The sequence below is a fragment of the Callithrix jacchus genome, chromosome 9 (assembly GCF_049354715.1).
Source record: "Callithrix jacchus isolate 240 chromosome 9, calJac240_pri, whole genome shotgun sequence".
Classification (NCBI taxonomy): domain Eukaryota; kingdom Metazoa; phylum Chordata; class Mammalia; order Primates; family Cebidae; genus Callithrix; species Callithrix jacchus.
The window spans coordinates 123114832-123141803 of NC_133510.1; the positions used below are offsets into that span (position 1 = coordinate 123114832).

Here is a 26972-nt window from a genome sequence, read left to right on the forward strand (position 1 = left end):
ACTGGGGGGAATAGGGGAGGGACAGCGGCGGGGCGGGGGAGCTGGGGAGGGATAGCCTGGGGAGAAATGCCAAATGTGGGTGAAGGGGAGGAAGGCAGCAAAACACACTGCTATGTGTGTACCTATGCAACTATATTGCGTGTTCTGCACATGTACCCCAAAACCTAAAATGCAATAAAAAAAAAAAATTAGCTAGGCCTGGTGACACCTGCCTGTGGTCCCAGCTACTTGGGATGCTGAGGTCGGGGAATTGCTTGGGCCCAGGAGGTAAAGGCTTCAGGGAGCTGTGATCGATTGTGCCGCTGCACTCCAGCCTGGGTGACAGAGTGAGAGCCTGTCTCAGAAAAAATAAGCCAGTTGAAATAGAGCTTCTGTTAATGTAAGTCATATAGATGATAAGAGCAATACTAATTTTTTATGCCTTTGTTTTTAACAAAGTTAAGTATCTTCTATCTACAAGAACTTTGGTATTACTAAACTAGGGGCAAGAGCCAAGATGCATGCTTGTGATTAACAAGCCACAGACTTTGACAGTGACTTAACTTGATTTTTAAAATGAAGGGGTTGTGCTTAATGATTTCTGACATTTTTATAGCTCCAGAAGTCCGTGATTCCTTTACCGAGAGAAAGTCTATCTGTGGCAAAATTGTGCTAATTCATTTAGTTCAAATATTACTGTCTTTAAACTTTTTAAGCTTAGGGAAAATTTCTAGAGCAGTTGATTTTTTTATTGATGTTTAATTTGTGAATGTACATTTTTTGTATTGTTTAAATATGAAAAACATATATCTGTATTGAAAATTTGTTTTATTTCCACATTTAGTAAACCTTTATTTTTACCTTTCTAAGGTGGTATCATGGAAGTATTAACCAAAGTCAAGACTGTAAAATCATTTCAAGGAAGTAGGTTGAGGCTAAATAGATGGAAATATAATTTAAATACAGAACCTATCTTTTAAAGAAATGTAGGAATGTTATTAATGCCCTGGTCTATAAATCCACCTATTTTAGAAAATTAAGACTTGGATTTACTGTTGTACCTCAGTCATTCTTGTATATTGAAAATGAAACTACTAACTCTTCAGTCACCAGGGAAAAAAGAATTTCTCTGATATCATCCCTCAGCACTAATGTTCTCATGAGAGCACTGCCTTGTCTGCATAGTTAGTGTTTGGTGCTTTGGTCTTAGGGAAAAGCATGGATTGGGGAGCATTTCATAAATTCCTGGATCTTCCACTAATTTGATGGGTGATATTGTATGAAGTTATTATACTAGTTTGTGTCATAATTGCTTCCCATATGACCATGGGAAGCATTCTGAGACCAGTGGAAAAGCCATGTCTCACAAGAATATGGGAAGTAAATGCCACCAGTGGGGAAGGGAGGAGAAGGAAAAGTAGAGGAGAGGGAGAAAGAGAAAGAAAGAAAATGATGCTTACTAACTTGGAAAATAGTTGCAGGGAAATACCAGAATGTTTGTGAGAGGTGAGGATTCAGGCAATAGGTAGAGCTAAAGATCTTGCCTGCAGGTTTCTCATCTGGAGAATCCAGCCACCATTTGATTGTCTGGGAAGTAAGAGTTGGACAGTTCAGGAAATCACTTCACAGGGCCAGCTCAGTAACAGGATTTTTGATTCAGTTCTAAAACCTTTTTCAGCAACTGGGAGGGGGATCTCTATCTTCGGAAAAATTTTTATGTTTTTGAGTATTTTCATTCATTATTCATGAAAGATTCAACCAGAGAGCCCTGGCTAGAGTGATTTATTTGTTCGAAAACATTTAATACATATTTTGAGCAAGTATTTCTTATGGAGACTTATAGAATGAATACAACAAACCAGAAAAATTAAAGGGGAAATTAGGATCTCTTGGGGGCTAAGTTCCTGTTACAAAATAACATGAGCTAAAGCAGATTCAGCCCTCTGAAAGATAGGTGACCAAGAGAGATGAAGGGAAAATGCAGATCTCAACATGACATAGCAAAAGCTCACAGAGCTTGGGATTTAACTTTGTTACTCATTAATTGGGTGACCTTGTTTGTGCCTCAGTTTCCTTTTCTTTAAATGGGTGTCAAAATTTATGCCTCGGCTGGGCGATGTGGCTCACTCCTGTAATCCTAGCATTTTGGGAGGCCGAGGCGGGTGGATCGTGAGTTAAAGAGATCAATACCATCCTGGCCAACATGGTGAAACCCCGTCTCTACTAAAAATATAAAAATTAGCTGGACGTGGTGGCGTGCTTGTAGTCCCAGCTACTCGGGAGGCTGAGGAATCAGAATCACTTATGAACCTAGGAGGTGGAGATTGCAGTGAGCCGAGATCATGCCACTGTACTGCAACCTGGTGATAGAGTGAGACTCCATCTCAAAAAGAAAAAAAAAAATTATGCCTCATACAAGTACTATTGAAACGAAAAATGAGATGTGTTTATGTTAAGCAGTATATGAAGGTAAGGATTTATTTAGGTGTTGATGGCTATTTTACTAAAGCTGTGTCTTTATAATTTGTTCTCTTTGCCTAATTTCTTATAGAAAATCCTGATAAGCTGCTCCCAAAAGAATGTAGGAGGATAACATTTCTACTAGACCTAGATTTTTGTTATCCTCTCTGGCCTTGAATATAGGCTCTTGGTGCGTTTTGTAGCTTTTTCCCTTTTTCAAGCAGGACAGTCCCCTGGGGTTTCCATCAGCAGCAAGTTTTGACAGCATTTTATTAATTGAGTATACAGGAACCAGAGGAGTTAAGTATTTTGAAGTGAATTAAGATTCTCCTAAGACAAGATAATCAGCAGAGGTAGAAGGCCGTGCTTTTCTTACAGTGTTTATAATGTGTTTTTATAAGTATGAAATGTGTAATATCTAAAATATAGTACAATATTTCTTTGATTCTTTCATCCAGCATTTACATACGTCTCATTGGCTTCCTTGGCCTCCAGGCTGCTCTTCTTTTTATTAATAACAGCTTTATTGAGCTATAACTCACATACTGTAAAGTTTACCCTTTGAAAGGGTACAATTGGGGCTTAGCCCAGTGGCTCATGTCTGTAATCTCAGCACTTTAGGAGGCTAAGGCAGGAGGATCACTTGAGGCCAGGAGCTTGAGACCAGACTAACTATACAGCAAGACTCTAGCTCTACAGAATTTTTTTTTTCTAATTCGCCGTGTGTGGTGGTGGTACATACCTGTAAGTCCTAGCTAATTGCTTGAGCCCAGGAATATGAAGCTGCAATGAGCTATGATCACACCACTGCACTGCAGCCTGAGTGACAGATTGAGACTTTGTCTCTTAAAAAAAAAAAAAAATTCAGGGCTGGGTGCGGTGGCTCACACCTGTAATTCCAGCACTTTGGGAAGCCAAGGCAGGCAGATCACAAGGTCAGGAGTTCGAGGGCAGCCTGACCAATGTTGTGAAACACTGTCTCTACTAAAAATACAAAAGTTACCCGGGAGTGATGGTGCATGCCTGTAATCCCGGCTACTCAGAAGGCTAAGGCAGGAGAATTGCTTGACCCCAGGAGTCAGAGGTTGCCGTGGGCTGAGATCATGCCACTGCACTGTAGCCTGAACAACAGAGTAAGACTCCATCTCAAAAAAAAAATAAAAGTCTTTTTAAAGTGTGTAATTAGGTAGTTTTAGTTATTTACAGAGCTGTGCACCATCACCATTATCTAATTAGAGAACATTTCACCTTCCCAAAAAGAAACCCTGTGCCTGTTAGCAGTCACTCATTTCTTCTAACCTTATAATGACACCAGCCATATTGGATTAGACCCACCCTAATGACATCATTTTAATTAGATTACCTGTCTCTAAATAAGACCCTGTCTCTTAATAAGTTCACATTCTGAGGTACTGGGGTTTGAACTTCAATATATGGATAGGGAAAGGGGAACATAATTCAACCCATAAGAACCTTGTTGGGGTTTTCTTACCAACAGACGCGACTCTTGGATCTTAATCCGTGCTGTTTGTGGGAGGTGTTCACAGTTGTGCCACTTTTCTTGGGGGTTCCATACACTTAATAACATTTACATACCAAAGATACATATGCCTTTGGCCATGTGACTAAGCTGCCATGGGAAGATATTTGGAACCCTTAATTTTATTCTTTGAAAAAGTCCCAATCTACCTCTCTCATTACCCTCCTCTAATGACTAACCTGCATTCTATTCATTCATTTAATTCTTTGGAGTAAAATATGAAAGCCTTTATTTTTTTATTTTTTTAGATCTTTTAAAATTCAACTTTCAGCAAGTATTTATTGATCAAGGCACTGGCAATACAGTGAAGAACACACGTTTTCTGTTTTATGAAGCTAGTTGGAGGCGATATGTAAATAACTAAACAATCTACAAGATACAGATTGAGATAGGTGCTCTGAAGGGTGATTTGTTAGAGACTGACTAGAAAGCAGGGAGCTTTTTCTACCCTAGAGTCGGTAGGGGGCCAGTCACGGTGGCTCACGCCTGTAATCCTAGCACTTTGAGAGGCCGAGGTGGGTGGATCACCTGAGGTTAGGCATTCTAGACCAGTCTGAACAACATGGTTAAATCCCATCTCTACTAAAAATACAAAAATTAGCCAGGCTGGTGGCATGAGCCTGTAATTCCCACCTGCCCTTGAGGCTGAGGCAGGAGAATCGCTGGAACGTGGGAGGCGGAGGCTGTAGTGAGCTGAGATTGCACCACTCCATTCCAGTCTGGGCAACAGAGTGAGACTCTGTCTCCAAAAAAAAGAAAAAGAGGTGGTAGGGAAGGCTTCTCATGGGGAGACATCTAAGATGAGACCCCAAGGGTGAGGAGCCAGCTGTGGAAGAGCCAAGGGACCGGCATTCTTGGATGAATACTGTTAGATTGTAAACTCAGTGAGAGCCGGGACTTCATCTATCTTGTTTATTGTTGTAAACAGGTATCTAGCAGAGTGAGTATTCAATAAAAGATGGCTGGGTTTTGTTGTTGTTGTTAAATGATTATCTAAAATACCCGATAAGGAAATTATTAGAACTATAACTGTCAAGAATACACTGTCCCTCCATGTACTCTGTAGAAGCACTACTGACTTTGAAACTCACTCTTAGGCTGTGTGTATGCTCTTAGAAAACCAGTTGTCAAAGGTACCATGGATGTCAATGCTTTGACAGGCAACCTATAGCTAATGGTGACTCAGTTGTGTCTAGAAACCTAGTATTATTGTGATGGATACTCCTGAAATTGCATAAAAAGCCAATCTTCAATGAATTAAGAAGAGTGACTGCAGATGAGAATGGACAGAGCTTTTCTGCATTGGTTTAAAGCCTGCAGGTCCTTTTGCATTGCACTGTGCTTCTCCATGGTCTATAGGTTGATCAGTTACAGAGTGACTGTGGGTATGAAAATGAGACTTTTAGCTTTTATAAAAAAATTCTCGGCCGGGCGCGGTGGCTCACGCCTGTAATCCCAGCACTTTGGGAGGCCGAGGCGGGTGGATCACGAGGTCAAGAGATTGAGACCATCCTGGTCAACATGGTGAAACCCCGTCTCTACTAAAAATACAAAAAATTAGCTGGGCACGGTGGCGCGTGCCTGTAATCCCAGCTACTCAGGAGGCTGAGGCAGGAGAATTGCCTGAACCCAGGGGGTGGAGGTTGCGGTGAGCCGAGATCGCGCCATTGCACTCCAGCTTGGGTAACAAGAGCGAAACTCCGTCTCAAAAAAAAAAAAAAAAAAAAAAATTCTCATCTCATGGGATGATTGGCCATTAATTTGGGTTTAGGTATCATTATGGCTTTCCTGTCCATCCTGGGAGCATGTAGTGGAAAAAAGAACTCCCTGTCTCCAACTCTGTGATCTTAACCTATTCTCATGCTCCAAATGGTCTGTCTGTAGTGTGGAGAAGGAGGCAGCCAGACGTTCTCTTTTGGAAGGCTGAATGGTGATTGCTTCTGAACAGAGCCTCATGTAGGATATATAATGGCTCACTGTGCACCCCTGATGGTGTCCTCAAGAGTAAAACTCTTGAGAATTCACCTTAAAATAATTTTTTATTTTATTATTTATTTAGGTATTGTGCTATATTCTTTTTGCATTTGTGTTCCCAGAGCCCCTTCCATCATCCCTTTCCCTTCATCGCAGGGCTACAACATCTCTCACAAATATCTCCCCAGTTCCTCACTTCCGGAATTGGGGTCATGTGCCTCGTCACTGTGGCGTTTGGTATTACTACCTAATACCCAAAGGGAAAAAGCTGTATTGGGAGCAGTGTACAAAAAGGGCTGTTTCAAAGGCTGAATGAAGCCAAGAAGGGTTTCTACTATAGAACCACTGAGATAGGGAGGCGATAAAGAACATTCAACAGGAAGTTAGGCCTAGGTCCAAGGCCAGGAGAATTCAAAGACTGTGCTTTAGAGTAGAAGGGATTAGACCAAGAGATACCTGAAGGAATATAAACTGGTGAAGGAAAGACTATTGAAATAAAGAAAGAAAGATCCATTATAGTTCAGATGAAGCCAGGAAGTTTGAAATCTATGTCTATGAAAGATTGGCTCCCAATGGGGTGTTCTTTTTATGAACTTTGGTTTATCTGGCTAGGATAGGATTGGCTTCTTAAGGAACTTAGCTTTACTGAATATTTCTTAATATTTAGATATTCAGAAATTCTAGTTTTGCCTCTATCCTAAGTTTAAGTTTTATGGATTTTTAAATTTTAAAAATGTTTATTGTTTTTCCTGATGGCAAAAGAATTCATGTTCATTGTAAAATAATATTGAGACAATTGAGAAATGTTCAGTGTAAACAGTGAAAATCTCCCATGATCCTCTTCCAAAGAAAATACTAGTCACAGTTTGATGTTAATTTTTTTTGTATTTTTTCATATGTGATACACACATACACACACACATATGTTGTACATAACTTTTCTACTTATTTTGCTTCCTTTTAGTTTGTTTTTGAGACAGAGTCTTGTTCTGTCTCGCAGAGTGCAGTGGCTGGAGTGTAGTGGCACAATCTCGGCTCACTGCAACCTCCACCTCCTGGGTTCAAATGATCCTCGTGTCTCAGCCTCCCAAGTAGCTGGGATTACAGGCAAGTGTCACCATGCTTGGCTAATTTTTATATTTCTAGTAGAGATGGGATTTTGCCATATTGGCAGGCTGGTCTCAAACTCCTATGAAAACCTCCTAGGTGATCCTCCTGCCTCCACCTCTCAAAGTGCTGGTGTTTTAGGTGTGAGCCACCACGCCCAGCCATTTTTACTTTCATTTTAAACAAAATGGTTTTGTTAATTTTTTTCTTCTATATCTTGGACTTCTTTAAAAGGCATTTTAAATGGTTGTATATAGTAGTCCATATAACACATATGGAGGTAACAGTCATGCTATTGAAGGGCATATGTGTTGGTTACAATGATTTAGTGTTACAGGCACTTCTGCAGTGAACATCCTTGTTCATATATTTTTGCACTGTTAACATTTCTCTAGGATAGATTCCTACAAACAGGTTGGCTAGGTCAAAAGGTATGTACGTTTCAATTTGTAATAGATCCTATCATCTTGCCTCCAAGAATGTTTAAATAGTCTGTACTCTCCTCATATCTACCTTCATTAAGACTGCAAAACCTATCATTCTGTATGCGTATGTAATACAACTATAAAGAAAACTGAGGTAATTATCATCACAAAAGTCAAGATAATGGTTACCTGGGGAATGTGTGTGGTTGTGGGGGAGAATGGCTATTATCATGGAATGGTGCTTGGAGAGGAGGCTTCTGGAAAGCTGGCAGTGTTCTGTTTCTTGACCTTGGTGGGAATTATGTGGGTGTTTGCTTTGTAATTGTTAAGCAAGACATATTCGTTTTATGTAGTTATCTTTATGTTATATAATTTAGATTAACAAAGATATATACATTATGTTTTATGTATATACCTTTATGTTAATTTTTTTTTAAATCATTCAACAAATATTTATAATATGCACCTACTATGTGTGAAGTCACTGTTCTGACAGCAGTACTGCAGTGAACAAGGTGAATTCTCTGTCTGAAAATAATGCAGGAAGTTGACAATGAAGAAGGAAATATATAGACCAATCAGCTAGTGGTAGTACTATGAATAAAATAAAGCCAGGTAAGGAGGAGAAAGTGGTAGCTGTAGAGACAACTCAATTTTTGATAGGATTCTCAGGATGGAACCTTTGGGGAGGTGAAGTTTGAGCAGGATAAAAAGGAGCAAAAGAGTGTTCCTGGCAGAGAAAACAACATATAAAAGCCTAGAACAGTGGAAAGAAGGCTGATGTGACTGGGGTGTGGTCAGCTTGGGAAGGGTTAGGAGAGGAGATGCAGAGAGGTAATGGGCAGCTAGATCTCCTAGGGCTTTGCCAGCCACTGGGGATTTTATTCAGGGTGTGGGAAGCCAGAGGTATGTTTTCGGCAGGGGAGCATCATGACCTGATTGATAACAACTTTTAAAAGATTACTCTAGTTACTCTGGGAAGATGGATTATAGGGGTTGAGGATGAAGGCATAGAGATGGATGAAGAAGCGACTCCCCAGGTAGAGTTAATGGTAGCTTTGATTATGGAGGTGTTGAAGAGGGTTAGGTTGGATATATGTCTTAAAGGTAGAACCAACAAGACTTACTAATGGAACAAATGGTTCCACAGGAAGGAAGGTTAAAGAAAAAAATCATCATCAAAAATGACTCCTAGGCTTTTGTCTTGAGCTACTGGAGGAATAGTAGCATTATTAACTTGAGAGACCAAAGGCTAGAGGAAGGAAAGAGGGATAAGTTGGAATATAAAATCAAATCATTCATCTTGGACTGTGTGGATAATTAAGATGAAGATGCCCTTTCCATGTCCATATTAGTCTCACATAAGTAGAACAGTGAGAATTGAGGTGAAATACTGAGTTAAATTTCCACAGCCATCTGAGCTCTCTCATGACCTGAGACCCTGTTCTAGTAATCTTTCATGAGGTCACCCAGGAATTTCCTCATTCGCAGTGACTGAAGCTGAATTCAGACGAGTGTCCCCCACCCCCCACCTACACACACTCAGCTTCTACAAGAACTGTCTTCTGAGTTCATGTCCGCGAGGTGAGATGTGTAGGAGGAAGTTAATGCAAACAGGTGTTTTGTCTGTTCCTGTTTGGAGCTGTTTTCCCTCAGTCAGCCTTTAATGCCTTATCCACACACAAAGAATACAGTTTGCATACTAGCTGAAACTAATCTTCCCTGAAAAGACTAATTTTTCTCTGAAGAGTAAACAGATCCTTGTTCTTTAAACAGCTCATTTTGGATTAGCAGCTCTGCGCCTGGTACATTTCTTGAAGCAAATTTCTCCCAGGTTCCTTTCTTGGAGTTAAAGACATTAATGTAGTGTCCATAAGGTCACTGCCACTCTGCCTCTGTTGGGTGATGCAGGACCATCCTTGTTTCTAGGACACTTTACAGTGAGCAACAGCTGCTCATCAGAAGTCGTTTTAATTGCTGAATAGGGTTTTGTTCCTTTTGAGGTGGGAGCTGTATTTTTTTTTTAAAGTTTGCTTCATTTACAGACCTATTCTTGAAAGAAGTTATGAAAACAAGATAATTTCTTAACCAAATAACAGTAATTCAAATTTCCAAAGGACGTTCTCATGTATGATCTCCTCTGATCCCGTTCCTGCCTGTGATGGAAGTAGTGGTAATTACTCTTGCTTTTTTTTGAGATAGGATCTCACTCTGTTGCCCAGGCTGGAGTGCAGCAGCACCATCACGGCTTACTATAGCCTTGACCTCTCAGGCCCAGGTGATCCTCCCACCTCAACCTCCCAGGTGGCTGGGAATACAGGTGCACGCCACCACGCTTGGCTAATTTTTTATATTTTTTGTAGAGATGCTTTTCAGCATGTTGCTTGGGCTGGTCTTGAACTCCTGGGCTCAAGCAGTCTGCCTGCCTCGGCCTCCCAAAATGCTGGGATTACAGATGTGAGCCACTGTGCCCAGCCAATAATTACTCTTTATTTGGCAGATAGGGAAACTAAGGTCAGACAGAAGTTTGGTGACTTGCTAAAGGCCTTGCAAAGGTTACGTGTTAACCACTGCCTTGAGGATTGGTTTTTGTACATTTTCCAGGATGGGCAGTCAACTGGAAATAACAACATCATGTGTATTTCTGTCTCATTGATTTAGTTGATTTTTTGGTTGCTATTTGCTGGGTGGTATTGTTCTGGATCCCTTTTACATCACTAAGTAAAATGAACCCTAAGGTTTTTTTTTTTTTTTTTTAGCAATTTTTGTCTGTTATATTAAGGATGTACTAGAAGGATTAAAAAATGGTACATTGAGAAGATCACTTCAGCTAAAACAGCAAAGGGCCTTTTGCATAGGCACTCTCCTCTGTGAAGACAGATTTTTCCAGCATTTCCAGATTGTATGGTTGCTAATTAGTAGGTTAAACACATTAGCGTGGTGATTGCTTATTCTTTCAGCATAAGGATGTTTTTATTGGTAGCTTCTTGTATTGATTAGTTGAGCCTATCTTAATTATTTACCCGGAGAGCCATGCCTGATTCGAGTCTTCAGGTTGGTTGTGTGGGTACAAGCATCTAGTTCTGATTTTCTTTTTCAAAAGAGGAAAGCCTGAAGTTCTAGCATATTGGGCCCAAATTTTGGAGGTTGTAAGGCCCAAGATTCAGATTAATTACTATGGGGTAGATCTTTTTAATGCTGCTAGATTTGGCTTAAAGTGGCAGTTAGTCTTTTTTTTTAAACGTTGACATCTGGATTCCTTCAGTCCCTGTAGATAGCTTGGTATATTGTGTATGAGAGATAAAAACCGAGTTTAAATGAGTGCCCCTTGCCTGATATGAGATGAGGCCCCCAAATTTTGTAGTCGGCAAATGGTAGGAAGGTTGCAGATGATAGGAAGGTTGGAGTTAACGAGCAGACAAAATTGGCAGCAAATTATACACTATTTTGTTACTTACGCCAGTTAGCCCATAGTTCTGGTTCCCAAGTATTGCTGCTTTGAAAAACAAAATATCCAGTGAATGAACCATCAACAGAAAAGCAAGTAATGTTTTGACCCTGATAGCATCTTCTTCATTTCTCTTCATTGGCTAAGAGTCCAGTGCTATCATGTTTTTTTAGAGCTAAAAGAGAACTTCTGGTCTATGTGGACCAGTGGTTTGTGAAATGTTTCTAATGTGTTTTTAAAATTTGTAACACTCCAAAGAACCATTACCAAAATAGTCATCATGGACTCTGTTGAGATAGATGTCACACTGAACACATGCGAGACCACCAGTGCCTAAGACCGTGCTGCCAGCTTTGCCTGCATGTGTGGAGATGCCAGCCTACAGTCTCCTTGCCACTTCTATTAACTAAAGAGTATTATGCAGTTGTAAGGTGGGCTGTGTAAAACCAGTCGCATTTGTAACTGCTTCAGGGGTTGAAAAAACAATTTGTTTTCAGTATTTGAAATCAACCAAATTAACAAATAATCAATACTGAGTAAGATTGCCACTATCATTCGTATCCTCAAATTTCAAATTATTTTGAAAAGTTTTAATGGCTCTTACTGAGTTTATAAATTTTATTCATTTAAATTTATTAAATATTTAATAAAAGATTACGGTATCTTTTCTGTTTATTGAGGCTTCACATAAGATTTCATATAGAAAAGGGCTATGGTTGCCAACAAAAAAATCCCACATAATTTGGAAAACCATTAGTTTAAATCAGTGGTTCTCAAACTATATTCTGAGGAGCCATAGTCTCTAAGAGGTGCCTCAGGAATAGCTGCAAGAAAGAGCTGAAGGGGTCCTTAATCTGGTGGATTCCTGTCCCCTTCCCCATTTTTACTTCAACCTGAGCGTTTTAATGTTTTATGTATTGAAGTTCTGCATAATATTTTCTTTGAGGGAAAAGGTGGTTTTTAAAATCTGTGTATTAAAGAAAAATGATCTGCTGCAGTCACCAATCTGTGACTAGTTAAGGTAAGCTGAGCCCCGGGGAAGTTAAGAGATTTGCTCAAGACTGGGTATGGTGGCTCACGCTTGTAATCCAAGCACTTTGGAGGCCAAGGCGGGCGGATCACCTGAGGTTGGGAGTTCAAGACCAGCCTGACCAACATGGTGAAACCCCATCTTTTTAAAAAAAGAATCTAGCCTTTAAAAAAAAAAAGAGAGAGATTTGCTCAAGTCTGCAGTTCCAGTCCTCTGCTGCATTCAGTGGGGCTGTTACCAGTTAACAAGTAAAACAAGCCATCTCTTTGGTAATAAATAATATTATATTGATTGAGAAAAAAAGGGGTGGTATTCATTATTTGTAGAGGAGTAACCCTAGTTACAGTTTTATTCATTAATACTGAAGTTGTTGTGACAGATCAATCACTAAATTTTAGTAGCCTAGCAGGAGTTAAAAGCTGGTATTCCTGAGCAGTCAGTGGCTCTCAATTCAGGCAGTGATTCAGTTCTCCTCCAGTTACCTACTTCCATCTTGTGACTCAGCTATTTTCAACAGGTGACTTCTAAGGTCGTAGCAGAAGGAAAAGAACCTGGAAGATTTCTGTGGGCCATGCCTGGAAATGGTGCATGTTGCTTCAGCTTATTTGCTTGTCAGAGCTCAGTCACATGGCCATACTCAGTTACAAGAAAACCTGGGAACTGTAGACCAGCTTTGCGCCCAGGGAGGAGAAGAAATGGGTTGGTGAACAACTAGCCAGTGTCCCCATAATGGAGTCAGTAGAAAGAGTCTGGACTCTCCTTTTCTGGGCTTCAGTTTTCTGAAAAGATTAGAGTGGCTGATTGCTAAGATCCTTCCAATTCTAACTAGGTAGGGTTCCAAGGTAGATATAGTTGTAACAGTATCACCTTTTTTGGTACACATTCATCATTCTATCCCAAATAGAGAAGCTGTTTGGTCGTTTTGTACTCAAGTAATATCTTTGATAATCACAGAGTTGGGTAAATTCCTTTGGAGTTATAACTTGATCCAGAATCCCCAAAATTAAAAAAGTATCTTTTTTAGAGATTGCCTTAGGGTGGGATAGACCTGTTCATGGTTGTATTAGGTAGAATAATATTAACTGTTTTAATAGATAAACCCAAGCTCTCAATGGCTTTACATAATAGATGTTTCTTTCTCATTCCCATGAAGCCCAAACAACATTTCTATTTAAACATGAAGAAAAGTAGCATTGTGTTATAATGGAAAGAATTGGCCTGGAAAACAGAAGACCTAGGTTCTAGCCCATGTTCTATCAGTAACTTGGTGACCTCACTCTGAGTTTCAATTTCTGTCAGTAAAACAAGGAGAATGAAAAAGATGATTCCTTCTCTTACTCTTAAATGTCCACATGTATATATACCATCTCTGTTGGAAAGAAAATTATTCGGGGGATGTTCTCCCATGATGTCGTATATCATGTCTGGTAGCTTTGTAATGCTGCTTTCTTTGCATGCAAAACATAGTCTTTCTTCTCTGGGACCAGGAACGGCTTCTGTCACCCAAATTTACTCCTCTGTGTAATGAGAAATAGAGGGAGGTTGATATGATTGGTGCCACAACAAAATTTATTTCCCATTCCAGTCATGACACATAAGGTGCTTTCCCTGCACATGACTGACAGTGTGGGGAGTGAGGAGGTGTTTATGTGCTTTTCCTGTTTAAAATTATGTATCATAGTACTAAGGTTTTATGAGGCTGACATTCTCTAATTCTCCACAAATAAGTCAGATTTTCCGCATTGCCCTGGTATGATTAGTTGCATTCAGTGCTGCATGTTTGTCATTTGCAGAGCTGGAAGAATTCCCCCTGTACACACCTCTCATCATCAGTTGCTAGGTTACAGCTTTTCACATTGTCCTGGTCTGGTGATGTTGCCATGGATAAGAGTTATTCCTCCTCCTATGACATGTTTCTGGTCAGGCTCAGAGTGCAGGCAAGATGTAACTATGATGTCAGAGATGTTTTCGCATGTGTCTTTCCCTTTACATTAATGATAAGCTCTAAGTAATACCAATTCTGTGTGTTCTCATTTATGAATTAAAGACATGAGATATTTCCTCAAATAGTCTGCCACTTAGAACCTTTATTCCATTATATATCCTTTGTCTTATTTTTACTTTTTTTTTTAAGGGAAGGGAAAGGAAGGGGAAAGCCTTTATTTCATTATTATTCTGCAGAAATGGAGCTAACAGATTATAAAATATGAATATAAGACCTGCTATACTGTGGCCAGCTCATTCCCAACACACACCAGCACTCTACCTCCTATAGGGTGGGCTATACATGGAATATCGTTATCCTTGACATTGCCTTCAGTGGTAGGGACATTTGAGAATGCTTTTTGTCAAACTCTTAATTTATCTAAATTATAAAGCCTGTGAGATGGGCACAGTGTCTCACGCCTGTAATCCCAGCACTTTGGGAGGCCAAGGCAGGTGGATCACCTAAGGTCAGGAGTTCGAGAGCAGCCTGGCCAACATGGCAAAACCCTGTCTCTACTAAAAATACAAAAACAAATTAGCTGGACATGGTGGCAGATGCCTGTAGTCCCAGCTACTCAGGAAGCTGAGGCGAGAGAATTGCTTGAACCTGAGAGGCGGAGGTTGCAGTTAGCCAAGATCACGCCACTGTACTGCAGCATGGGCTACAGAGCAAGACTCCATCTCAAAAAGAAAAAAAAAAAAAAAAAAAAAAAATTTTAAAGCTTGTGGTCTAAATTTTATTGTCATTTACTGTCACATGATTACATTTCTTTTTCTGAAAGGTTTTAGACAGCATGAATTGCAGCATAAAACTCTGTCTTTAACCAGTTTTTATCCCCAACAATTGTTCTGAAGACTGAAATGTAGGTAGTAACTAATTTGACTTTAGATTTCTAGCATAATGTTTTAAGATGGCGCGAACCCCCACATGTTACAGTTGTTGAAGGGCAAGATCAACTCATGTTACTTCGTTCCTGTCTGGTCTAACCCTTTGATCTCATAGTTGAAGAAACTGCTAGGGCCCTAGGAGGATGTGACTCATCTAAGGTCACAGCCACTGAAACTGTGGTTTACGTAAATGTGTGTTATAAAAAAAATCTTTGAAAAACAGGGTATAAAATCTTTTCAGTAAAAATAATTCTGTTTACTTAAACAATTGTGTTTTCTTTTATGCAGTCTGTTTACTTAAAAGCCTAGCAGACAGATATCTATTATGAAAGAGGAACTTCAGTATTTAAAAGAAACCCTGGCTAGAACCTACCTACCAATTATTTCAAGTCACCTCAAAGTCTTACATTCTACTTAGTATTTGAATGATTCCTCAAAAACCAAATTAAAATTTAATGTAGCATCAGGTTGAGGCATTTTTCAAAAGTAACATCCGTTTTGAAAACTGGCAGAATTTGACTTAAAAAAAATTCTTGCTTGGGCATGGTGGCTTACACCTGTAATCTCAACACTTGGGAGGCCAAAGTGAGAGGATTGAGCCCAGAAGTTCAGCACCAGCCTGAGCAACGTGGTGAGACACCCCCCTCAATCTCTAAGAAATAATTTTAAAATGAAAAGCATTCTTTGTATGTGATGGTAATTCCCTAAAATGAAAGGAATTTATTTACCCAATAGAATCCTTTGAAAAAAAAAAATGAGTGAAAACATGTCTTCTGAAAATACAGCCTGCTGAAGTTATTGGTTATGGACTTAACTTTCAGTGGGAGAGACAGTTGGGGAAAGACAAAGCTGAAGCCCTCAAGAGAGGACATGTAATTCAAAATGCATCTTCCCTCCCTTGCCCCAGGACCAGAGAATTGCAAGTCCTTTCCCTTCCCACTGCCACTTGCCTTGTTAAAACTTCCTTAACTTTTGCAGAAACCTGAACATCTCCCTGTCTTTAAGCTCTGATCCTCCATTTTTTCCCATTATCAGACACTTCCTCCTTGGGAGTTCTAACAACTCTCACTGCCTTTAGGGGACCTCCTTTGCATAGCAAATAGTTAAGAAAGGGCATGGCATTCAAAGCCCTATACCTTCTGGACCTAGCACACATTTCCAGCCCTGTCTCCCTTGCTTTCTACTTGTACCACCTATTGAAATTTCCCCAGTCCTGAAAGCCAAGCACAGTTGCTACTTCCTTCAGGAGAACTTACGTGTTCCTCTCCCACCAGCTTTGATCTCTCATGCTGACCAACTAGAGTGCTTTAGTACCTTTCTTTTGTTGTTTACATTCTGTCATCTCTTATGGTTAATTCATGTATTTGAGTCAAGGACTGCGCACTCAGGGCACTGCCCCCTCCCAGGGCTGAGCACCTTATCTGGAAACTTCATATGTATTACAACGAGATTCACAAGCCAGCTAAGCATATGTTACTTACTTCTGTGGTTCAAATGTATAGCAAACTTGACCATTTACTAAAAGGTTTAACCCACCCAGAGAATTATTTCACTTAGCTTAATATATACTCATTCTTGCTGAATTCCTTTTCCATTGTCTAGCTCACGGGTTCCCAGTCTTTCAGTGTAAGGAACCCCCTTTTTAAGACCTCATCAAATGACCTTCTACAATATTTTGAAACAGCCTTATTTACAGTTTATAAATAAAATTACAGCATAATTTACAGTTTATAAAATTCATCCACTGTAAATATATAATTCTGTTTTTAGTGTATGTATAGAGTTGTGCACCCATTACCATAATGCAATTTTAGAACATTTCTGTTACCCCAAAAACTTCCCTTATATCTTTCTGCAGTCAGTACTCACCCCTCTCCCTATCCTCAGCCCCAGGAAAACACTGATCTGCTTTCTGTCTAACTGATTTTCCTTCTCTGGATATTTCATATAAATGGAATCAGACAATGTACAGTTTTTGTGTCTGGCTTCTTTCACTTAGCATAATGTTTGTGAGGTTCACTCATGTTATAGCACATAATAGTTCCTTTTCTAGTATTCTGTTGTGTGAATATACTGCATTTTGTATATCCATAACCAGTTAATGGAGATTTGGATTGTTTCCAATTTTCAACTATTGTGAATAGTGCTGTTATGAACATGCATGTACAAGTCTTTAACAATTTAATTTCATTTGGGTAGATATTTAGGAGTGGAATTGCTATATGGTGTGTCTGTGTAACTTTTTTTTTTTGAGACAGGGTCTCCGTCACTCGTGCTGGAATACAGTGGTGTGATCATGGCTCACTGCTCTGGTGATTCTCCCACCTCAGCCTCCCAAGTAGCTGGGACTACAGGCATGTGCCACCATCCCCAGCTAAGTTTTGTATTTTTTGTAGAGACAGTTTTGCCATGTTGCCCAGGCTGGTCTTGAACTCCTAGGCTCATGCCATTTGGCCACTTTAGCTTCCCAGAGTGCTGGGATTATAGATATGAACCACCACACCCGGCCTCTATGTTTTTTTTTTAAGAAACTGCCAAACTGATTTTTTTTCCTTTTTTTTTTTTTTTTTTTAATATGGAACGCTTCACAAATTTGCGTGTCATCCTTGCACAGGGCCATGCTACTCTTCTTTATATTGTTCCAATTTTTAGTATATGTGCTACCCAAGCGAGCACCAAACTGATTTTCAAAGAAGCTTGTACCAGTTTATATTTCTACCAACAATGCATGAGGGTTTCAGTTTCTCCACAAGAGGACTCCTTTTTAGAATGTAAAAAAACAAATTGCAGACCTTCACATAGTAAGAGATGTTGTTTTAGTATCAGCAGATTTATAAAACAACACAGGGATTGAGTAATACTTTTAGAAGGATTTATATTCTAAATCCCAACACCATGAATCTACATGATGTATTCAGTATACAGGCAGCGCTTTTAAAGCAACTCAGTATCCCCAAAGGATTCATGGTTTATAAGTTGGGAGCCACTGGTCCAGATGACTTGTTTAGAAATAAATGCAAGTTATTTTGTGTCTTTTTATGCATCATTTGTAAAATAGAGACCTGCTTCATGAAGTGTTCGAAGACTAAATGAAAATGTATCTCAAGGCAGGAAGATTGGTTGAGCCCAGGAGTTTGAGAACAGCCTGGGCAATGTAGCAAGGCCTGTCTCTACAAAAAATTTTTAAAAATTAGCTAGGCATGGTGGCATGGGCCTATAGTTGTAGCTACTTGGGTGACTGAGGGAAGAGTTCAAGGTCGCAGTAAGCTATGATTCCACCACTGTACTCCAGCCTGGGTGACTGAGTGAGACCCTAGCTCAAAAAAAAAAATATGTCGAGCTTTGGCCCTATAATAGTTGCTCAATTAGTGATAGCTATTATTAGTAGAAAGCGGTGTGATTTAATAGAGTATAGGCTGTGGAGCCAACAGCTGAGAATTCTAACTTAACCTAAATTAGGTGAAATTAATAGTAGTCTGCTTTTCTTGAACTTTTTTTTGAAATAGGGACTATATGGATACTTACAAACACCTGTTTCCGTGCTTGATTCTTTCTTTCTTCAGATTCTTGTTGATATCTACCTATTTCCTTTGGTTTCATCTTTTTGGATAGAAACCTTCTCCTCCCCACTCTCAATCCATCGTCATTTAGTAAATGCTATTCCTGTATTCTAAAGCTGTAATTCTCATCGCTGATTGTATATTAGAATCAGCTGGGCAGCTTTTGCGCTGGATACTTATGTCTAAGTCCCACCCTCAGAGATTTGATTTAACTGCTTTGGGATGTGATCTGGGCATCTAGATTTTTAAAAGCAGGTGATTATAATGTGTAGACAAAGATGAGAATTACCATTCTAATGTGAAACCAGAATTGGAGACAGCTATTCTTGCCTGATTTAGCATCAGTAGCCAATGTTACAAGTTAATTCCTTCATTGGTAAGGAAATTGAACAAAATGGACTCTTTTAGATTCCCTGTTAGAATCTGAGAGTTCCAAGGCACTGTAGGAACCTTTTAGGTAAGCCTTTCTTCCACCTAAGTAGCACAGTCAGTGTCTGAGAAAGAGATTGTATGAAATGAAAGCAAAAACTTTAAATCTTGAAGTCAGGGTATATTTCATCCATCGCTCTTTCTAGGAGGCTGTATGCTATAGTGAAATGAATGCAGGTTTTGGCACTAGATGAACCTAGATTTATTTTGACTGTGTTGCTTATCGGTTGTGTTGGTTGAGGTTCAGGTAGTTTGCAGTTGCACATTTTCCTCATCTGGAAAATAGGAATTGTTGAAAAAAAAAAAAATCATACTCTATACCTTGTGGGGTTGTTAGGGTTGTAGACTACATATAAAGTCTTGTGTCTTGTGTCCATAGCATTAATATGGTGACCTCTCAGGAGTGGGGGACCACCAGCTTGCTTAAGGTCAGGTGAACCAGCCTAGGTTAGAAACAGAAGGTTAAAACTTGCATATTGATTAGTAGTGTGATTGTGCCTATGAATAGCCACTCCACTCCAACCCTGGCAGCATAGTGAGATCCTGTCTCTTAAAAAAAAAAAAAAAAAAAGTCTTTATCTGGCTTAGTAAATTGTAACTGCATTTGTACTGTTACTCATTTATTTATATTTCTTTTCATCCTCTGACTCTCATGTACTATTACTCATATTGTATCTCATCACCTGGGCATTAAAGGTGAAAGGACTATGAAGTTAGAGATTGTGTTTTAGTCATTAATATCTGCAGTGCCTATAATAACTTTTCTGTATGCAGAAAGTTACAAAATTTGATGTTCCAGAAAACAGAAAATTTAAAAAAAATTTTCCAGATTTCATAGGTAAGTAACAGAGATGTGGCATTGTATCATTGGTCCTCAGCAGCTAAATCTTGCTACACATTGTTTTTTGTTCATTTGGTTTTTTGAGATGGAGTCTTGGTGTCTTATCTCTGTGTTGCCCAGGCTGGCTTGGAAGTCCTGGGCTCAAGAGATCCCCCAGCCTCAGCCTCCCAAGTAGCTGGGACTACAGGTGTGCACCACTGCAGCTGGCAGACACATTATTTTAATGGCGATATCTCTTCATTTTTGTCTACTGAGATTCATGGTCAAAGTCATGCAATGTCATACAACCCAAGGACAAAAATAGTAGCACCTTAGTATTTAGCAAGAGAGGCTTCAGTAATTATAGCAAGTATGATGTAAGCAAGGGAATGGGTATGAGGAGCAGCTGTGAAGAAGCCGGCAAGCAATAAGAGAGAGGTCAAAAAGGTTAGGATGGATAGGCAAACCAGAATCAGAATATAGAAGTGCAGTTCATATATCTTTTTTTTCTTAGTTCTGTCCTCAAAGGGCCTAGAAGCAATGAAATACTAGTAGTAATGAGCACCCCCAGTGCCCATATTTTAATTTCTAAATAACCAGGGCTCCCTGGAGAAATGACTAATTTTAGGTCTGAAACGGGAACTTGATAGGGTGAGCCTGACACATGATCCTGTTCCGGAAACAAGAACACTGTTAAAATCTAATGGAATAATTATACTGCAGTTTAAAACAGACGAACTAATGGAATTGTGTCAAAAGGACAGAAAAACCAGTTGGAAGGGACTCTAATGGGCCAAAGATGGGACAGTTGGACAGTTGGCTGCAATTGATTTAAATGCATGAATATGACACATGAAAACTCCAAAGTCAGTGACATAATAATACTCAGAAAAGAGAAAGCTTCCTCTACAGTTGTTAGCACTAAACATTACTTAAATATCAACTTGTTACTCTAAATATTGATAAAAAGAAAAAATGAAGCATGTTTCCAGGGGCACCCATTGTTTTTTTTTAAGATAACCAAACAACTCTAGGTGGTAAGGGTATGCTCTTCTTTACATAACAATGCCTGCTTGTATTTATAAAAGTAATTATATAATCAGAGAATAACCATTTCAACTTCTAATAAAACAACTGATTCAGGCAAAAATCATCTATAGGTGATAAAACTATTAGGTGAACAGTAGATGGAGAACTGGACATGTCAGCCCACAGATTATTTGATGATTACAAGGAGAAAGACACAGCTTTACAATGGGAGGGGTTTTCCTTCACATAGTGCTCCATCTTGGCATCATGAATGATAGGACAACCAGGCAGTATAAGATAAACAGCTCACCTGTGATGTGTTCTTGTGAAAATTATTTCACTGGAATCTATTCAAGGCTTTAGATGGGCCTTGTGCTGGATTTGGCCGTCTTTGTAAGGCTCTTGAGCTAAGAATGGTTTTTACATTTCTTTTATTGAGACTGAGTCTTGCTCTGTCACTCAGCAGGCTGGAGTGCAGTGGTGCAATATCGGCTCACTCTAACCTCCGCCTTCCGGCTTCAAGCAGTTCTCCTGCCTCAGCTTCCTGAGTAGCTGGGATACAGGCACGAGCCACCACACCCAGCTAATTTTTGTATTTTTAGTAGAAACAGGGTTTCACCGTGTTGGTTAGGCTGGTCTCCAACTCCTGACCTCATGATCCGCCCACCTCGGCTTCCCAAAGTGCTGATATTATAGGCGTGAGCCACTGCGCCTGGCCTGGTTTTTACATTTCTAAAGGACTTTTACAAAAAAAGACTAGTCACGATGACCCACACCTGTAATCCCAACACTTTTGGAGGCCAAGGCAGGTGGATCACTTGAGGCCAGGAGTTTGAGACCAGCCAGGCCAACATGACAAAACTCTGTCTCTACTAAAAATAGAAAAAATTAGCCAAGCGTGGTGGTGCGCACCTGTAGTCCCAGCTTCTTGGGAGGCTGAAGCACCAGAATTGCTTGAACCCAGGAGGCAGAGGTTGCAATGAGCCAAGATAGCACCAGAGCACTCCAGCCTGGGCAACAGAGTGAGACTCCATCTCAAAAAAAAAAAGAATCGGCAGAGTGTGGTGGCTCACACCTGTAATCCTAACACTTTGGGAGGCCGAGGTGGGCGAATCACCTGAGATCAGGAGTTTGAGACCAGCCTGGCTAACACGGTGAAACCCCATTTCTTCTAAAAATATAAAAATTAGCTGGGTGTGGTGGCATATGCCTGTAATCCCAGCTACTCAGGAGGCTGAAGGAGAAGAAGAACGCAGGGGGAGGAGGTTGCAGTGAGCCGAGATAGTATCACTGCACACCAGCCTGGGCAACAGAGGGAGGCTCTGTCTCAAAAAAATAAAATAAAGAACTTGTACAAAAAAAAAAACAAAAAAACAAAGAAGAATATGTCACAGGGGTAGTACATGACACAAAAACCACAGTTTTGGTTTCTGGTTATTTACAGAGTTTGTCAACCTCTGGGTTGGAGGAACAAGTTAATTGACTTAATGAGGAAGCCACATCAGATAATTCCAGAAAGTGGACAACCTGTAGGAAAACTAGCTAGGTCTATTCAGTTTCACAGAAAAGTAGAAATATGTGGGATAGAAATTTGTTCAAGATTAAAAGAGCCTGGCCACAGTGGCTCATGCCTGTAATCCCAGCACTTTGGGATGCTGAAGCAGGAGGATTGCTTGAGCCCAGGAGTTTGAGACTACCCTACGCAACATAGTGAGACCCTGTCTCTTAACAAATATATATATATATATATTTCTGCTTCCAGTCAAGCTGGAATAACAGGGACCAGGTTTACTTTCCCACTTATAAAAACATACAAACTATATGAAACAATTTTTTCAAGACATTGGGTATCGGGTAACGCAGGACAGTGATCCCTGAGAAATGGGGAAACAAAAGTGGTGCGGCCTACAGTTGCCCCCAGACTGCCTTGACTTTCAAAGCTGTAGCACCAGGAGCAGAAAATGAAGCAGAGCTCAATGAACTCCCTAAGTTGACAGGGTACTGTGAATCCAGTGAGACTGGTGCAGCTACAGTTCATAGGAGGGAGTAGCAGAAAGAAGAGAGATATACAGAGAGAACCCCAGAGATCAGCAGGTCTCTTGAGTATTCATTAAAAGAGCCTGGCCACAGTGGCTCATGCCTGTAATCCCAGCACTTTGGGATGCTGAAGTAGGAGGATTGCTTGAGCCCAGGAGTTTGAGACTACCCTACGCAACATAGTGAGACTGATCAACATAAACATGTCAGCAAACTACTCAGGACTGAGGATTTGAAGGAATGGTGTCCCATGCTCATATAGTAGTTGCAACAGAGCTTATTACTACCAGCCAGTACTTGGAAAGGTCTTGCTTTAGTAGTAGTGAATAATTAGCTCTAGACCAGGGGTGTCCAATCTTTTGACTTCCCTGGGCCACATCAAAAGAAGAATTACCTAGGATCACACATAAAATATACTAACGATAACTAATGAGCTACCAAAAAAATTGCAAAAATATCTAAAAATGTTTTAAGAAAGTTAACAAACTTGTGTTGGTCCACATTCAAAGCCTTTCTGGGCCATGGGTTGGATAAACTTGCATCTAAACTGAGTACTTCTTTGGGCCTGCCTAACAAATCTTAAAAGCAGAATTCAGAAGGATCAAACTATATCCAAATAATTTAACTTTATCCCATAATAAAGATCAAAAGGAGTTAAGGGAATACAAAAATATTTAACACCTAACGAGGTAAAAGTCACAACATCTGACATCCAGTCAAAGATTCTCAAGTATGTACTGGACACGGTACCTCATGCCTCTAATCCCAGCACTTTGGGAGGCCAAGGAGAGTGGATCATTTGAGATGAGGAGTTCAAGACTAGCCTGGCCAATGTGGTGAAACCCTGTCTCTACTAAAAATACAAAATATTGTCTCAGCATGCTGGCGGCCACCTATAATCCCAGCTACTTAGAGGCTGAGGCAGGAGAATCACTTGAGCCCTGGAGGAAGAGGTTGCAGTGAGCTGAGATTGCACCAGTGCACTCCAGCCTGGGTGACAGAGTGAGACTCCATCTCAAAAAAAAAAGAAAAAAAACCCCCAAAGATTCCCAGGTGTGCAAAGAGGCAGGAAAATATGGTCTATGATAAAGAGAATAATCTGTTGAAATTGACGCAGAGCTGACACACGTTAGACTTGGCAGAGAACATCAGGAGAGTTCTCATAACTTTACTTTGTATGTTCAAAACTTAAGTAGAAACATGGAAGATACAAAACACAGATCTAAGACCGGGCGCAGTGGCTCATGGCTGTAATCCCAACACTTTGAGAGGCCAAGGCAGGCATCTCACCTGAGGTTAGGAGTTTGAGACTAGTCTGGACAACATGGTGAAACTCTGTCTCTACTAAAAATACAAAAATTAGCCGGCATAGTGGTAATCCCAGCTACTTGGGAGGCTGAGGCAGGAAAATCTCTTGAACCTGGAAGGCAGAGGTTGTGCAGTGAGTGAGCCAAGATTGTGCCACTGCACTCCAGCCTGGGCAACAGAGCGGGACTCCATCTCACAACAAAAAACATAGACCTAAATTGAACTTCTAGAAATAAAAATGACAATGTCTGAGGTGAAAAATGCATTAAAGGGCATTAATAGCAGATTAGGCATTAGAAAAGATTTCCTGAATTTGAAGACATAGTGATAGAAATTATCCACAGTGAAACACAGAAAAAAAATCTAGCAGTGAGCTGTGGAACAACTTTTGAACAAATAATGGCTGAAAATTATCCAAAGATAATAAGTGTAAACCCACAGATCCAAGAAGTTCAGTGAATGCCAAACACAAGAAACTTGAAAAAAACTACAGTGTCATTTTTTTTTTTTTTTTGAGACGGAGTTTCGCTCGTTACCCAGGCTGGAGTGCAATGGCGCGATTTCGGCTCACCGCAACCTCCGCCTCCTGGGTTCAGGCAATTCTCCTGCCTCAGCCTCCCGAGTCGCCAGTGTCATTTATCTAAGTTTATTGCTTCTCAGCTCCCAATGCACCCTTCAATATGTACTCTCTCTCTCTTTTTTTTTTGAGACGGGGTTTCCCCATGTTGGTCAGGCTGGTCTCAAACTCCTGACCTCAGGTGATCCGCCCGTCTTGGCCTCCCAAAGTACTGGGATTATAGGCATGAGCCATCGTGTCCAGCCTGTACTCTCAAATATAATAATTTCTTTAAGTTCTTCTCTCTCTTTTTTTTTTTTTTTTTGATAGAGTCTCACTCCATTGCCCAGGGTGGAGTGCAGTGGTGCCATCTTGGCTCACTGCAACCTCACCTCCCAGGTTCAAGCAATTCTCCTGCCCTAGCCCTCCAAGTAGCTGGGATTAACAGGCATGTACCACCATGCTCGGCTAATTTTTTTGGTGTGTGTATTTTTAGTAGAGATGGGGTTTCACCATATTGGCCAGACTGGTCTCAAGCTCCTAACCTCAAATGATGCTCCCACCTCGGCCTCCCAAAGTGCTGGGATTACATGCATGAGCCACCATACCCGGCTGACACCTCCTTCTTTAAAGCATGTGTGATATTATACTTTCTTAGTACAGGGAACTGGAGGGACACCGTAGGAGACAGAAGCTCTTGTTTCTGGGGGTCAGAGTTGTGGGTGTGAGGACATCTCATGGAGCCTGCCCAAGAACATGGTCCCTATGCAGTGTTTACACCCTTGTCCTCTCTTCAGCTCTCTCAACCTGTCCAGTGGGGCTTCCACATGACCCTCCACTCTGAAGGCTTCCTGCTCCCACTGGTACTCAGACTCCCTACTTCACAGCATTGACTGCTGATCACCTTCACTCCAGATTGTATCCTTTAAATATGTGCAGCTTACAATATATCAATTATACATTAGTAAAGCTATTTTCAAAATAGGTATAGTATGGTTGGAAATCAAATCTTCACTGGATATCAGATGATATTAAGGAATTATTTTTCATTTATGTATATGTGAAATATTAATAATACTGTGGTATATATTTCTATATAGACCACATCCCTGTTACCACTTTTTTTTTAATTTTTTTTTTTTTTTTGAGGCAGAGTCTTACTCTGTTGCCCAGATTGGAGTACAGTGGCAACCTCTGCTTCCAGGGTTCAAGTGATTCTCCTGCCTAAGCCTCCTGAGTAGCTGGGATTACAGGCACACACCACTACTACGCCCAGCTAATTTTTGTATTTTTATGAGAGACAGGATTTCGCCATGTTGGCCAGGCTGGTCTCAAACCCCTGGCCTCAAGCAGTTTACCCACCTTGGCCTCCTAAAGTGCTGGGATTACAGGTGTGAGCCACCATGCCCGGCCCACATTTATTTATTTAGAATTTTATATTGAAGTATTTTTTGTAGAAATTGACAAGTGCAGTTCATCAATTTGTTCTGAAATTGACGTGGAAATTTATGTAAATATGCATTTATAGAAAAGAATATCCTAATGTCTGTGATTTATTTTAAAATATTTTAGAAAAAATTTACAAAGCAAATGGAGGAAACTTTAACACTTTTAGGTGATGGACATATTTTCATTTGTATAGTATAATATTTACTTTACTGTAGGCTTAAGTTATCTTCCTAGCAAGTTTTTAAGTGAAGTTCTAAAAAACAAATAATATTGTCATTTAGAGCAATGGATAAGAAGCTAGGAGGTAGACAAGGCTGGGCACGGTGGCTCACGCCTGTAATCCCAGCACTTTGGGCGGCCGAGGCCAAGAGGATCATGAGGATCCTCTTTGGGTGGATCCTGAAGTCAAGAGATCGAGACCATCCTGGTCAAAATGGTGAAACCCCGTCTCTACTAAAAATACAAAAAATTAGCTGGGCGTGGTGGTGCGTGCCTGTAATCCCAGCTACTCAAGAGGCTGAGGCAGGAGAATTGCCTGAACCCAGGAGGCAGAGGTTGCAGTGAGTCAAGATCGTGCCATTGCACTCCAGCCTGGGTAACAAGAGCGAAACTTCGTCCCAAAAATAAATAAATAAATAAATAAAAGAAGCTAGGTAGACAAGAACATGGAAGATAACGTGGAACAGAAGGCTTTGCCAAGTGTAGACTAACAGGAGCTAATCACCCTTGAGGAAAAAGGACAAAAACTACGGAAGATTTATTTAAAGCACCTATAACAAGGAAATACACTAATAACCAAGGCAAAGAGCTGCTTCAGCTCAGAGGGTTTTATGGGTTTCTGTGGCAGGAAGGAAGGACCATTGCCTGAGGCAGCTTCCCAGCACTTGTTGACATGGGTTGTGAGCAGAAGTTTTCTGCTGCAGCGTCATAGGCTTTAGCTTGTCAGT

The 26972-nt window shown here is 40.3% G+C and overlaps 1 protein-coding gene and 1 non-coding gene across 6 annotated transcripts in view; one reads left to right on the forward strand and one right to left on the reverse strand.

Annotated features, from left to right (window-relative positions):
• The window catches only part of BICDL1 (BICD family like cargo adaptor 1), a 119073-nt gene that overhangs the window by 8591 nt on the left and 83510 nt on the right, over positions 1–26972 (forward strand). The window lies entirely within an intron of this gene.
• LOC118144608 (U6 spliceosomal RNA) lies at positions 17407–17513 on the reverse strand. The gene has a single exon (XR_004729374.1). It is a non-coding gene; the product is annotated as a U6 spliceosomal RNA (small nuclear RNA).